The sequence below is a fragment of the Sceloporus undulatus genome, chromosome 6 (assembly GCF_019175285.1).
Source record: "Sceloporus undulatus isolate JIND9_A2432 ecotype Alabama chromosome 6, SceUnd_v1.1, whole genome shotgun sequence".
Lineage (NCBI taxonomy): Eukaryota > Metazoa > Chordata > Lepidosauria > Squamata > Phrynosomatidae > Sceloporus > Sceloporus undulatus.
In genome coordinates, this window is record NC_056527.1 from 129,646,645 (window position 1) to 129,662,016 (window position 15,372).

At 41.6% G+C, this 15,372-nt stretch overlaps 1 protein-coding gene across 9 annotated transcripts in view; it reads right to left on the bottom strand.

Annotated features, from left to right (window-relative positions):
- PKNOX2 (PBX/knotted 1 homeobox 2) overlaps positions 1-15,372 on the bottom strand; it is a 262,424-nt gene that overhangs the window by 198,292 nt on the left and 48,760 nt on the right. For 8 of the 9 annotated variants that reach the window (XM_042476172.1, XM_042476171.1, XM_042476181.1 and 5 more), the window contains exon 3: positions 8,359-8,427. The gene's annotated coding sequence lies outside the window, so the exon portion shown is untranslated. Of the gene's footprint in view, positions 1-3,809; positions 3,868-8,358; positions 8,428-15,372 lie in introns of those variants that run through there. The other variant, XM_042476175.1, reaches the window with a different exon arrangement.

The following is a 15,372-nucleotide window of genomic DNA, read 5'->3' on the forward strand; positions in this document are numbered from 1 at the left end:
AATTGAGTACAAACTCCATTTGCACTTTGGATTCAATTTGCAATTAATGAAATAATCTGAGAGTAAAGATTGAATGTGGGAGGAAGAGAGAGAAATTGGGACCTTTTAAAAGCAGCAGGAAAAATGGGATGACTGAGGGTTAAGCAGGACTCTCCCTGCCAAATTGGGACAGTTGGAGAGTATGCAGTGATAGTACATAGTGACATAGCACAATTTCAAGGCATTATGGAGAATTAAAATGTACCTACATCACACCTATCCTATGCTGCTATCAGCAAGTGTCCCAGAAATCAGGCGGTTAGAATGCAAGAGCTCTTGAGTAGTAAATTCAGTCCAGGTCTGTGACAGGGTATCCAGCAGAATGAAGGGAGAAACAACAGAGTAGTTGTCAACTGGTCCAGGAGTCTTTCAGCAAATCAGTAGTCCAGAAAAACAAAGCCAGCAAGAAGTAAAAGAGAGTCATAAAAGCAAAGTCTGTCTAAGGTCAAGAAAACCTGTCAGTCACCCAGATAAGAAGGTTGTGAGTAACAGAGACACTAGGGAACTGCTAGGAGATTTTTATGGGGAGCTGTCTCCAAAACACCAGGTGCCTAATTAGGTCAGAGTCTCCTACTTATCAAATACAGTGGTACCCCGGGTTACGAATTTAATTCGTTCCGCCGCCGCGTTCGTAACCCGAAATCCTTCGTAAGCCGAAAAAGCCATAGGCGCTAATAGCGAAAGCCGCGATTTCGTGCGAAATAGCGCCGAAAAGCACCAAAAAATTTTTCGTAACCCGAAATAACCTTCGTAACCCGGAACAGTTTTTTTCTATGGATTTTTTTCGTAACCCGGAAATTTTGTAAGGCGGCGCATTCGTATCCCGGGGTACCACTGTACTACCAAGGACACAATCTCTTGTTGCTCTATGAATAGCAATGGGTCCCCATCATCTGCAATTTCCTGCTGAGGAGCAGGGTCCCCTCCTTCCTCAACTACTGGCTCTACAAACTCATAAAAACCCTTGTTATTAGGAGCTTCAGATTCCTGGCAATCTGCTTCCTCCTCTCTGTCTGAATCCTCCAACTCCAGAGGGTGAATTCTGACACTACTAGTGTAGTGTCAATACCACTTTAACTGTCATAGCTGCATCATATGGAATCCTAATTTGGAGAGGTACTTAAAACTCCCTGCTAGAGAACTCTAGTGCTGTAGCTGAGCACACTACAGAGTTCTGTACTAGACAATTCAAAGTATCTCACCAGCCTACATTTCTAAGGCTCCTGTAGGAAGGAGGTATGACAGTTAAAGAGATATTAAATTGCAATAACTGTGTACTGTACATAGAACTTTAAAAACACTGTCCAGCAGCTAGTAAGAATGCCAGTGAGTTTCATGCCATCTGCACCTTGCTCACTCCTCCAATACAAACCCTTACAAAACACTGTAAGGATGTGATTCTGGGAATCTACTACAGACCCACAAGTCAGAAGGAGGAACTGGATCATGCCTTTCTAGAACAGATGACCACACACTCAGAAAGGAGAGATGTAGTAGTGATGGGTGGCTTCAATTACCTTGATATTTGCTGTAAGTCAAACTCAGCCAAATCCTCAAGGTCTCGCCAATTCTTCACTTGCCTGGAAGACAATTTCATTGTGAAAAAGGTGGAAGAGGCAACAAAGGGGACAGCTATTTTAGATCTGATCCTAACCAACAGGGATGACTTGGTTAATGGGGTGCAAGTGGTGGGATCCTTAGGTGGGAGTGATCATGTTATCCTAGAGTTTGTTATACAGTGGGGAAAGGAGAATCCAGGCATAGTCAGACATTTATTCTAGACTTTAGGAGAACTGATTTTATTAAACTTAAGAGAAATACTGGGGTGATCCTGTGGTCAGGAATACTAAAAGAGAAGGGAGTTCAAGCCGGATGGGAGTTTCTCAAAATGAGATACTGAAGGCACAATTTCAAATAGTTGCAATGAGGAAGAAAAATGGGAGGTGTCTAAAGAACCCAGGATGGATGACTAAGGAACTTTCAACTGAGCTAACTTTTAAACTGAACATGTATAAGAAATGGGAGAATGGAGAAATCATCAAAGAGGAATTCAAACAAATAGCTAACAGGTGGAGGGGTAAAGTCAGAAAAGTTAAAGTGCAGAATAAACTTCGGCTTGCAAGAGAGGTTAAGAACAATAATAAGGGCTTTTTTGGGGTATGTCCACAGTAAAAGGAAGAAGGAGGAAATGGTAGGGCGGCTGCGCAGAAAAGATGGCAAAATGCTAACAGGGGGCAGAGAAAAGGCAGAATTACTCAACACCTTCTTTGCTTCAGTAGTGGAGGAAGCCACAGCCACCTGCCCTCCTTTTAGCTCTTACTGAGAGTTCCTTCTTGCTGCTATCCCTTTCCTTACATTGAGCAACGCAAAGAACTGTCTCTTCACAGAAGATTTGAAGGAAAGGATTCTGCATGGCCTGGGGAAACCAGAATAGGCTTATCATTAAGCAAGATGAGCATGCTTTCAGGATCAGAAAGGGAAATCCTCCAGGAAGCTTAAGAGGAGGTGTAGCAACTGAGGGAATCAATCAAGTGACAAAACCAAAAAAAGAAAGAAAGAGAAAAGAAAGAGAAAATGCAGACAGTCACTTTGCAGCCCTTGGGCTCTCCTGCTGTTCACAGATTCCATTGCGACAAGCTTTTCAACATCAGCCAGAACGTCTTTGTCTTAGTGGCTTTAAATTTCAGTGCAGGGGCTCAGAGGGGTGGGGAAGAGAGGGTGTCATATTATGCACGCAAGGTAGACTGATAGCCTGCCTCATTTTGCAGCATGACATTCTGTCACTACTACTCTCACCGTCCCTTGCCGTCACCTATCAAAGCAGCAACTGCACAAGAGCAGATGAAATCTGCTTAACTGTTGTCAATTACACTGGAGGGTGGGGTGGGTGGAAAACAGCACCAGCCTTTGAAGCCACTTGTTCTACTATCAACTTTTATTTCTTAAGATTTTTATTTTTTTTTATTTTTTGCAGAAGAAATTCCAAATCTATTACCTAAAGGATCGCATCCCTGCCCAGGATTTATACAGGATTTTCCAATGCACTATCCATCTTCCTTTCTTCTTTCCTGCAAAATAAGTCCAGTTGTTCACTCTTTCCAGCTTTATTTAGAGGTGGGTTTATTCCTGTGCTGACATCCCTTGGTTTATGTGCACTAATGGTGCATGCAGATGCAAAGTCAAATAAAGAATTATTTGACACAATACTATCTCCCTTTAACACACACACACACACACACACACACACACGGGGGGGATTCTTCTCATTACATTTGTCCCCTGCATAACATTTGATTGATCTCAAAAGTCCTTCTGACCATCTTTAAGGCCCTGACCTCTGGCATCTGTGGTCTGTGGAGATGATCAAAGGGTCACAGTCATGGGTTAGTAAATTGCAGAAAGCAAGGGGAAGAGTGCCTGCCAACAGCTGGCTGAGCTTATAGAGCTGCTCTTTTCAAAGAGAGTCCAGTTTTCAGTTCTTTCAGAGAAATGTACATTCACTTTTCCCAGATCAATAACAAAGGGGTGGGGAGAACGGGAGCATACATGCAAACAGAAAGGTTATCAATGCCTCTAAGGGAAGAAGGAAGAAGATCTAAGAAAGGATTTTCTCCCTAGATACATCAGGTCTTCTGTCACACAAGTCTTCTGCCTACAGAATAAAACAGAAAGTGCCAGAAAGCTTTACCCTTTCGCAGGCATTAAATATCACTGGCCCAGATCCAGAAATACCATGCATTTCAGTATTTTTTAAAAATTGGAATGATCACCTTCAAAATTCCCAAACAGCTCTTTAAAGTTCTCTGTTCAGCATTCAGTTTGGCGTGTGAGTTTCGTAAATGGTTCCAACTTCCAAAGCCCCTGGGTGAAGCAATGGGTGAGCTGTACCTCCAGTTACTTTACACACATACCCTTGGATAGCTTTCAAAAGCTTCCTACCAAATATTGAAATTGCTTCAGCAAAGTTTAAACAATGCTTTGGGGGCATACTCTCGCCAAAGGGGACTTTCTCAAAAGGCTCTCGGGGCTGAGAGAAAAGCCAATCTGTGCAACCTCCAGTCTGTACAGCGTCACTCTGCTGGGGCTGCTTAGAAGAGGGAAACCCTCCACTTTCCATTCACAGGGAGAACCCATGCTATTTCAGTTTAACATGACCTGGGCTCTACAGTTTCTCTCTTGTTCTCCCTCTCCCCCCCCCCCATGAATACACACAAACATACACTAAAAACCATAACCAGCAATAAACATGATGGAGAACAAGAACGTAGAATTCATTACTACACAAGTATACCACTTTCCATTCTTACATCCTTGCAAAATACATTCCAGTAAATCCATACACCACAATCATTTATTACTAGGTATCTGTATACTTTCTTTTCTACAAACTTGTTTCAGATTATTAATCTATTTCCACAAGGAGGTCTAAACATTTTAATAGCCATTCCCTGTGTATAGAAGAATGATCCCTTCTGCTAACCTGCTCATACAATTTTAGCTGTGATGAACAGTTTCATAACCAATGATTTCAGCTTATTGGGAAGATTTTTATATGTTACATTAAAAAGATTAAAAACCAAAAAGTAACACCATGGAATTTGTGAGAGAATGAGTAGTAGTGAGCACCAATATGACTTATTAAACTGACACCCTCACTATACATGGAGAATACCAGCTTTTCATAATGTATATTTTCACAGATGAAAATGAATCACTAACAATATGCAGTGTTATTCAGTCAAAAAATGGGAAAGTTTATTGGACAATCTGGAAAGTCAAAACATACATTGCAAAAAGGAAAAAAATGTCACCTCATTGACAGAGATTAGGTTCTGTTAGCCAGTGAACTAGGAGATGAATTGTACAATAAGCAGATGCAAAATATAATCCTCAATGCCATCTGTAACATTAGGCTAACTTCAGACTGGAGTGCTGGCAGATGCTCTGGTTAACCTGCCGAGTCTGAGCATCTGTGGCTGAACCAGTCAGGAATTGTGCCTTAGTGTGTACATCTCTTTTGGGAGAACTGGATGCAGTCAAACCGCCAGCCCATGTGTGAGCAACAGGAAGGCTGTGTATCACATGTGGTCCTCACCAATTTTTGCAGTCCCCCAAAACATCACCAACTTGCTGCCCACAATTGTTTATTTTTTGTTAAACAATCCAAAATCCAGTTGCAACTAAAAAAGAAGGGAAAACATTCAAGACTTCTCAAGGCTTAGTGGAAGAGAGTGGTGTGGTTGTCGTGACCGCAAGCGTTTGCTGTAACTGGTCCCTAGATGTTCACTCCACTCTGGCCCAAGATGATAACTAACCTGCAATACTTAATCAGTAAGAATCAAGGCTGTCTTGTTTGGAAGATGACTGCTTTAGAAAACTATAAAAAGGGAACATAGCTACTAATTCGTAAAGAGAAAGTCACATGGGTCATTGTGTAATTAAACCTTGATGATGAAGGAAATGCTTACATCTCAGGTGGATGCGATGGTCAGGAGCACCTGTTATCAGCTTCGGCTGATTCGCCGGCTGCGTCCCTACCTGGGCCAGAGGGACCTTGAAACGGTGGTACATGCTCTGGTAACCTCTCAGTTGGATTTCTGCAATGCGCTCTACATGGGGCAACCCTTGTACCAAACCCGGAAGCTACAATTGGTACAGAATATGGCAGCCAGACTGGTCACTGGTACATCCAGGGCCAGTCATATAACACCTGTACTTAAAGATCTGCACTGGCTGCCCATTCGCTTCCGGGCGCAATACAAGGTGTTGGTTATAACCTATAAAGCCCTACATGGCTTGGGCCCAGGATACCTTGAGGACCGCCTCTCCCCATACAATCCGCCCCGCACACTCAGAACATCTGGGCAGCAACTACTGAGGGTACCTGGGGCAAGACTCGCCTCCACAGCAAGGAGGACATTTTCCATCTCAGCCCCGACCCTCTGGAATACGATGCCCATAGAGCTCTGCTCGGCTACCTCCCTAGCCCAATTCAGGAAGGATTTAAAAACCTTCCTGTTTAAGCGAGCATTCCCCGACATAAGCTCTAGTTAGTCCCCCCCCCCCCCCCCCCCCCCCCCCCCCCGACGGCCAATGATGAGCTGGCTAGTATGTTTTTAATGTATATTTTAATGTGTTTTATTGTTCTTGTATGTTGTACTTATTTTATGCTGTTCACCGCCCTGATTGGAAGAAGGGAGGTATATAAATAAAGCATTTATTATTATTATTATTTGTGTGTAGAAGGTCTAAGGTTCAATCCCTACCATCCCTAGGCTAGGAGAGAATCCTCTCTGAAAACCTGGGGAGATGCTACCAAGCAGAGTACAGTGGGCAAGATAAACCAACAATCTGACTCAGTGTAAGGAGACACTTCCTATATTTTTATCCAACAAGCCACATCACAGTGTGTTAAATCGCAATGACTGAAGGGGTCCTTATGGTTGTACAATGGGCTAGATACAAGGGATTTAATGGGAGTAAATGGGCTGCCTGTGAGAAGCAGGTCGACAAAGCTGTAACTTTTAATCACCAGTTCTGTAAGCAAGCACTGAACTCTGTGAGCCATGGAGGGTCAAGGATGAGTACACTTCTTGCTCAGCCAACTGCATGATGTTATGGGGTATCAGGTTAGCAGTTCTTATGATTTATTCAAATACTCATCACAGTCTATTTTTGTACAGGAGGGATGATATCCTCTGATAATAGTTAATCATATATATACATAAATTGGTCAGGAGCTGAGGCATTGTTAAAGTGGAATCTAAAGCTCGCAGAAAAGACTAAACAGGCCGAATCAGTATGCAAAATCTATTGTCTTCATTCTGAGAATGTCCAACTTCAAGAGTAGCTTTCCCTGTTAAGGAGATGTGAACAGGACCAGCCCTATTATTAGGTAGAGCAGAGGTGGGGAAAGCCCTAGCCAGCATAATGAGGGCTCCTGGAAGTTGCAGGTCAACAACAGCTGGAGGGTGGCATTTTAATGGTCAAGGAACATCAGCAAGTTATCATTTATCTTCTCTGCTAAGCAGAGTGTCTGTGGGATTTTCTGGATTCAATGTCAAAATAGTGTGACTGGCCTTGGGAATTGCATCACTGACTTCAGGGAAGTAGGGCACCATATTTGCTGCTCTGCCTCAGGCAGCAAGATGACTTAGGTCAGCCTTTGTATATGAGATGGAAAACAAGGATTAAGAGGCAGAGAGTCAAAGCCGAAAGATTAAACTGTAAAACAGTGTTATGGAACATTTACAAAAAGAAAGCAAAGCAAAGCACTGGCTAGTTCAAGGCTCCAGCCACATGCCATTTCAAGGAAAGTCTCCCTAAGTGAGGGCTGCTAATCAAATGTTCTCTTTAGGGTAGATATGCAGCCAATGACAGCACTGGAAAAATGAGGCAATTGAGCAATTAAAATGATGCCAAGGTGTAGTCCTAGACTTTACTTTGCAGCATGCATTTGTATGTCATCCCCACCAGATGATGGTGACTATCCTTCTGCCATTCTCTATAGGGCCCTCTGCCTGTCAGGTTCCCAACATATGCCCCACAATCTAGCAGCAAAGGCCCCACCACAATTAGGTGCCCTCCCCGGTTGTTTGTGACCAGAAAAACCTGGAATTATTTTGCCTAAATTAAGCTCTTCCATCCTAGATGTTCACTCACAGATCAGGTGTAGAATGGAAAAGAAGCTGAACTGCCCTTGCTTGATTAGAATGGCTAGCAAGATCCTGACACTTCTATGAGCTATGAGTTGTATGCCAACTGCATACAACTCCCAAAGTCAGCTAGTAACTGATGAATGCGACTAACAGTATAATGAGCACCAAAATGAATTACATACAGGAAGTGAATTAGACTCAGATGTACACACATTCAGAAAATGTCAAGTCAGATCAGGCACTTGTATAAAAGACAGACCCCCTTGTATTAATCCTTCAAGTGGAAGAGGAGGGGAGTGCTGCAAGCATACTGTATTTACACTCAAATCAGAATATTAAAATCCCTGCACTACTGTCACTATATGTACGTATGTATGCATGAATGTATTTAATACTCTGCCTTTCCCCCAGGATGTAGACCTATAGAGATACTGGCACCCACAGTGAAGAATCAGATTAAAAACAATGCAGTTTGACATTTCACCCCTTCTTCATCCTATTCAGCATTTTTAAATCATCTTATTAGGTTTCAGAAACACCAATAAATTCATTATCACATGCCTCATAATGTGCCATGGGGTGATGCAAACCAAACCATAATTTGCACACTAACATATAACAACAATCCAGTCCAGTATAAACCACCAGTAAAGTTACTCACAGTATGAAACTCCTGTTGAAAAGATTGGCTTGAAATGCAGATGCTTCAAGATCCCATTCCTGAAGGTACCTAGTAATATAATGAAGACACTGTGTAAGAAAAGAATCATCCATGTCATAATATTTCCAGTTTCTATGTATGGATAGCAAAACTGGACAGTGAAGAAAGATGGCAGGAAGAAAATCAATGCATTTGAAATGTGATGCTGAAGGAGAATTCTGCAGATATGGACTGGCAGAAAGACAAATAAATGAGTCCAAGCCCAAATCAAGCCTGAACATTCCCTAGAAGCCAGAATACCTGAACAGAGGCTATTGTAATCTGAACAAATTTTGAGACAACATGCTGTTGTTAAGTGCCATCAAGTCAACTTTGAAACATGATAATCCTATTTGGAAAAGACAATAATACTTGGTAAAGTGTAAGGCACAGCCCTCAGTTTGCAAGATCTTGGCAGGGCTGTTAATGAGCGTATTTTTGAAGTCTTTCATATATAGGGTTGCTGTAGGTTGAACCTTTGATGACAGTTGACAACAGTAAGAAAAGACTAGGATACCAGATAGAGCTGGCATCCTGAATAGGCAGAGCGAAGTGAACACCTCAAGTGGCAGATGCTGGGGGATAGTGCCAGTGGCCTTCCTTGGCCTGTTCCTCTCTTGTCCCACTGGCCATTGCCTGCTGTTAAAGACCAGAATTTGTGCCCTGCACCTTCTAAATTAGCCTATTGCTCAAGATTTCATTGGAGACACTATCCTGCCACCAATGTTGAAATAATACTAAGCTGCCAAACCAGTTGGCTTCCAAAGATGGAATTGGGTGGTGAGGGACACCATCATGGTTTTGAGCCTGTCCTTCCTGCTAATATAGACTTAGGTATGGTGACAAACTCTCCCTAGTTATCAGGGTTGAATTAACATTCAATAAGATCTGATTTTGTACTTAAATTGCAGGGGGTGACATCTTGTCCTTCACTTCAGGTAGCAAAATCCTTGGAGGCTGGGCCTGATTTCTCTCATGTTATTTTTAGTCCCGTACAATTTCAGTGCATACCAGCTGCTCTTACATTTGTGGAGCTTACCCTTAGATGGGTGGCTGAAAGTGAATCCATTGACCCTTCCCCCCAGCTCTTTTCATTCCCCCAATTTGAATAGCCAAATCAAGATTGGGAAGAAAGAACTCTAAGTCCAATTGTCACCCACACTCTCAATTTACAAGAAAGGGAATTTCATCCTAAAATTGCAGCTGCTAAAAAGAAGCATGGGGCTACTGTGAGAACAAAGTGGATCTGGTCCTTATATTTCATGTTTCATTTCATATCCCAGTATCTTTGAATAGTAAAACTAGTTTTATAGCTGCTTTTGCTAGAGTAGAATTTTGTTTTATGGCTGACTTTAGCATGTGTAGGTTTTATACCATTTATATCATTAGATTCAGAGATTTCCACCAGTAAATGAAGAGCCAATAAGAGGGAGTGAAAAAAGTAAATCATGTGAAAACTCAGGAAGCTCTCAGTTTTCTAGGATTGTTGGATTGTTGGAAAACAATTCAGATGGACAGGGAATTTAATTCTAGACAAAGGAGTACATTAAATTTTGAGCCATATCAAAAATTTCATGCATGTGAATATTGGGGAAGCCTTGGATATCTTGCTGGCCAAGGCAAAGGAAAATATGGTAGACACTAAGTTTCCCCGATGTCAGGGAATTCACTGGAGACCAAAATAGACAGGCCAAAAGGAGCAGCTTCCGGCCACTTTGGGGGTGTGGGGTGCAGATGGCGCATACCCCTGACTTCCACCAATCCTTTCTGGGGACAGAGAGCATTTTTGACAGGTCCTGCAACCTGTTGCCACTCCTGGCAGAATACTAGAAGAAGCAATTCAACCAGCCCTCCCATTTAAAAAGAGAAAAGAGAAAAGAAAAGGGACCTGGAGGGTTCAAGAGCCTGAAGAACAGCCTTGAGCTGTACTTTGTCTGCCCTTGGTCTAATAGTCCATGCATTTGGTTAGATTAAGTTATTTTTTAAAAGATGACCCCTAGATTAGTTGGAGAAGAAAAATGCAAGAACTGAATAAAAATGCAGTATCAAAAACAGCACTTTGGCGCTCCTTCTTCTCTGGCTCACAAAATGGAATGCCTCATCTAGGTTAGTGTCCCCTGCCTTGCACACACACTGTAATGAAAATCAGTAGAAGCTGTACTTTTATGTTGGAACTACATATTTTAATTAAATAGTCCATTTTCAGAGGAAAAACTGTGCATGTAGCCCATTATTGTTATTACTGACACATAACTGGCATGCTAGTTGTTCTAGATTTTTCTCCATCTACCTCCAAATACAAAGCATCTGATGAAAGGCAGCACTTGGTCTGCAAGGGAGGCAAACCTTTTCTCCTACTACCCCCACATAACAACATCCAATGCTTAGCCTCCCATGGCCACAGAGTATTCCTGTAACCCTCCCCACACACACTCCCAGTCCTGCTTCTCAGTGACCCATTGTTCAGAGCAACACCTTCAACAGCTCATATTTTGTTAATTGTACAAGCCTAATGGAGGGATGTATTGGCAAGAAGGGATAATGGCCATCAGGCCAGCAATAAAACAAAATTAATGGTCCATGGGAAGAAATCATGTCCACTTAATATCAGCTTTGAAACTCTAATAAAATAATGTGATACCACCGGCAGCTCCGCTCTCCCCCTCCCCACCTCTCACACATACAGCCCATGCAGATTGCTTACACCACGTTAAATCACTCATAAAGGAGACTTCATTCAGCTGAAGCTCACAAGATCCTCTGGGGAACACAGCAGACCGGAAATATTTAGAGCAAGGATCATTACCGACATGCACAGCTGTAGTAACACCCATAAGATCCAGCCTGGAGGCAACAAAGAACAAAAAACGCCCGGAATAGAGCATGAGATCTTCATCCGAGCTTCTCTAGCCCTGTAACAAACGTAGTGCAAGCGAAGCATTGGTATGTAGCCTGGAAACCTAATTCCTTGGCAGGCAAGTCTGGAGAGAGAACAGTGGGCCAGAGAAGGAAAGAAAGCCTTTCTCCATGGCCAAAGTATGATCCAACTGTATGTTATTTTGGATGTACTACTTCAGTATTTGGCAAAGAGGAGAAGAGAACTTGTCCCTCTGGGATTCTGATCAAATGCAGATGTGTCATAAGAAGGAAATCAACCCAACTGTATGGTCAACTTTCTATGGCTTTCTATGTGGTCACATCAAATTAGTACATTAACAGTGAGGCTAGAAAGAACACATTATCTGGTCTTGTTCCATATGCTGAAGATCTCTAAAGCAGTTCTTAATATTTGAGAATCTGATCTATAAACCTCCTCCTCAGAGAAAACACAAATCTCAAACTTACAGGAAGGAAACTGAAAGGAGGAGCGGGAAAAACCAGGGGTTATTTTTGCATCCAGTTCACAAACCTCTTGAAGCTGAACTGCAAGAGAAAGATAAACTGATTTCTCTCTCTCTCCCTCCTTCAGTTTCCTTCCTGTTACTTTGAGATTCTCAAGGGCTCCAAGAGTCAAGGGTTAAGAACCCCTGGTTTAGAGAGACACGTCACAGATTAAAACTGTTGTATTCTATGGCCTTTGGACCTGTAAAAACAACCTTAAAGATGAACAAGTCAATGAAATGGGCAGAGCTTAGACGTGACTTGTTAAAAATCAATAGTTACAATAGTTACAAATTACTGGAAAAGGAATTAATTATAAATAACTCTTTGGGTTGATGTTGTTGCTAGTTGCCATCAAGCCAGCTTCAGTTTATGGTGACCCTATGAATGAGGGGCCTCCAAGACATGCTTTTATTAACAGTCCTGCTCAGGTCCTGCAAAGTCAGGGCTGTGGTTTCCCTAATTGAGTCTATCTATTTGTAATGAGGTCTTCCTCTTTTCTTACTGTCTTCCACTGTGCCAGTATTATTGTGCATTTCTTCTTCTTCTTCCAATAATGAAGATGTAACTATTTTATATTACAACTGAAACTTAAGGGATAACTCCAATTCATCCATAGTGTAACTGTGAACTTTCAGTTATATTTATAGCCATGGGGGCTGCTAACTCTTTGGGAAACAATAACTTTACCTAACTCTGTTTCCCATTAGCTTCAGACAGAATGGTGAATGTTGAAGGATAATGGGAGCAGCAGCTCAGCAACCACTGGAGAGCCATGGGTTCCTTGCTTCTGCCCAGCCTCCCTCAACCTGAGGCTCCACAGATGTGTTGGATTGTGGTTCCCATCATCCCTAGCCACCATGATTCATATTTGATGATGGTGTAAAATAACACATCAGCAGGACATCAAGTTGGTGTAGAGATTTATTTATTTATTGTCTCACTTGATCTGGTCAAAAATATATTTAAAACACTACAAAAGCAGAACTAGTCTACTAGACATGCAAAAAGAATGGGCATATATAACAATACTTTTTCTGGTGTGATCACTCTTTCAAACTCTGGAGGAAAATAATTGTCTATCATTACTCAAAAATGCAATAGCTAGCACACAGATGGCAGACTGATTTTTCCCCCTTTCTTGATAAGAAACACTTCTTAACCTGGCACTTCATCTACAGGTAACATTAATATATGTAGAGGATTTTTCTCATGTCTATGTGGTGATAATGATTAACATTCCCAAGCATCTTGGAACAACAACAAAAAAACCTTCCAGGAGTGTATGCAATGATTTTTACTTCAGTAAAAACACCTACTAGAAAGAACATCTACTAGAAAGTTTATTTTAAAGAGACACAGATGAAATGAAGATGGAATTTAAAGACAACTATCATGATTTAGCCTTGATAAGGTCAAGAAATGTGTACAGGCATTCAAGACAGAAAACTGTTAAAGAATGCCCTGTGATGCTCTATTATTTTAATGTATTTTAAACATTTCTATCTTCTTTTTTACTTTATTGTAGTAGTTTAATATTATTTTAATGTATTATTTTTGTATCTTTTTAATTGTATTGTTTTTAATGTTGCAGGTTGCTCTGGGAGAAGGGTGGGATATAAGTAAATATAATAAATGAATAATACAGTAAGAACTTGGGAAGTTACTTTTTAAAAGCAATTCATTCCCTTAAGTCCCATAGCCAGGCCTGAAACCAGACTGAAATGGATCTAGATAATACTGTAGCTAATACTATATAAATGATAGCCCTTACCTACAGAGATTGCATCTCTCAAGGGTGCTTTAGTTGTGTCTTCCTCCATGGTCGGTGGTTGGACTAGATGACCCTTGTGGTCTCTTCCGATCTATGATTCTGTGAAAGTACTAGTTACTTATTTTAGTGGAATACCAAAGAGCCTCCATGGGCAATGATAATCCAAGTCACCTCTGTTTCTCCATATTATTCTACCCTTGCAGGATCAACTGCATAATGAAAACCTCATTGTTTTACCTCACTGCTCCCTCATCAGTAGACCTCATCATTAATCATGCTACAGTTAGAAGAGTTGATGATGAGCCTTAAAAAACAAAAAGAGAGGAAGGAAACTGCAGACACTTGATGCAACTAGGCTACAGAATTATTCACACCAAAGTATTTATCTGATGAGACACAAAAGCCTTGTTTGCAGCTGTGACATAAATTAAACCCTCGCCCTCGTGTAGCACAGGAGTTTGCAGTCTAGCAGCTGAACAAATGTTAATGTGAACTTTCAGTGTGACCGAGCAAGACTTCAAGAAGTAAACCAAGGTTGGGAAATCTTTGGCATATGTGACATTATGGACCACCACTCCCCAAATGCTCTACTCTTGGTCAGCTTGGCTAGAGCTTCTGGGAGACCCTTTAGGTTAATATCCTTTGGGAAAAGAAGAAGATACAGTTGGCCCTCTGTATCCGTGGATTTTTGTCCATGGATTCAACTATCCACAGCTTGAAAATATTCTGTGTGTGTGTGTGTGTGTGTGTGTGTGTGTGTGTGTGTGTAGATATAGATATATAAAAGAAAGCAAACCTAAAGATCTACCTCATATTTTGGGTAGAAAGAATTATGACATTTTTTGAAATTCAAAAGAGAAACGGAGTTCCTCCAGACTAGTGATTTGTCCCAGTTTGTCCCTTTCTCACTCCTCGCATCTGCCTGAGGCCATCCAGATTGGCCAAAAGCCCCGGGATTTGATGGACTATTCTATGTCTCAGGTAGCATGACTTAGAAGAGGTGTTTCTGTTTCAACATTCAGATATGCCCAATATATACCAGGGCTTCATCCTCTTTTTGTTTTCCTCCTCAATGCACAGAAGGAAGGTCAGAGAAGAAGCTCCATGTGCAAAGATCATGTCTCTCCATTTAAGGCATCATCACAACAACCACACAGAGGTACAGGGAGAGTGGGAGACAATGGGGCCAGACATGCAACTTTACTCTTGTCTTAATGCCCTGGCATTTTTAAAACTTCTCCCCCACCCCCCTTGGGGTTTGCTCTGGTAATTCACCAATCAATGGACCAACACAAGAACTATGTTGTTTGGACTTTTAAAAGAGAGAACAGCACAGCAACAACTCCCACCAAATCCTGGGGATTTTGGCTGGACTGGATTCAGTCCCAGTTGAAATTTACTGTGGGGGTGAGCTGATCTTTCTGGGGAAAAAATACAGAATGCTAGGTCTTTTCAGCATGCAGTTATAGAAACAGCATGCAGTTGTGATAAACACTGAAATCTAGGTTCTCATTGGGATTTCAAACCCCTAGAATGTACCATCATGATGTAAACATCTCTCTAATTTCCATCCTCAGCACTGAAGATAGTTTGTCAGAGTCTGGAAACATTCCTTGCTTACTAAGAGCCTTATTCCCAAGATAAAACAGCAAGCTCCTTCTGTCCAACCCTGGCATGTAACCTTATCCTGGAAAGCTTGTCAGTACATTCTTGTGAAATGTTTTCAAACCTCACTTCTAAAGTGTTGCTTTTCTCAAGTCTTTCAAGCCTTCAGATGTTCTCTCCAGCATAAAAAGCACAGCAAAGGGGATTCTAGAAGA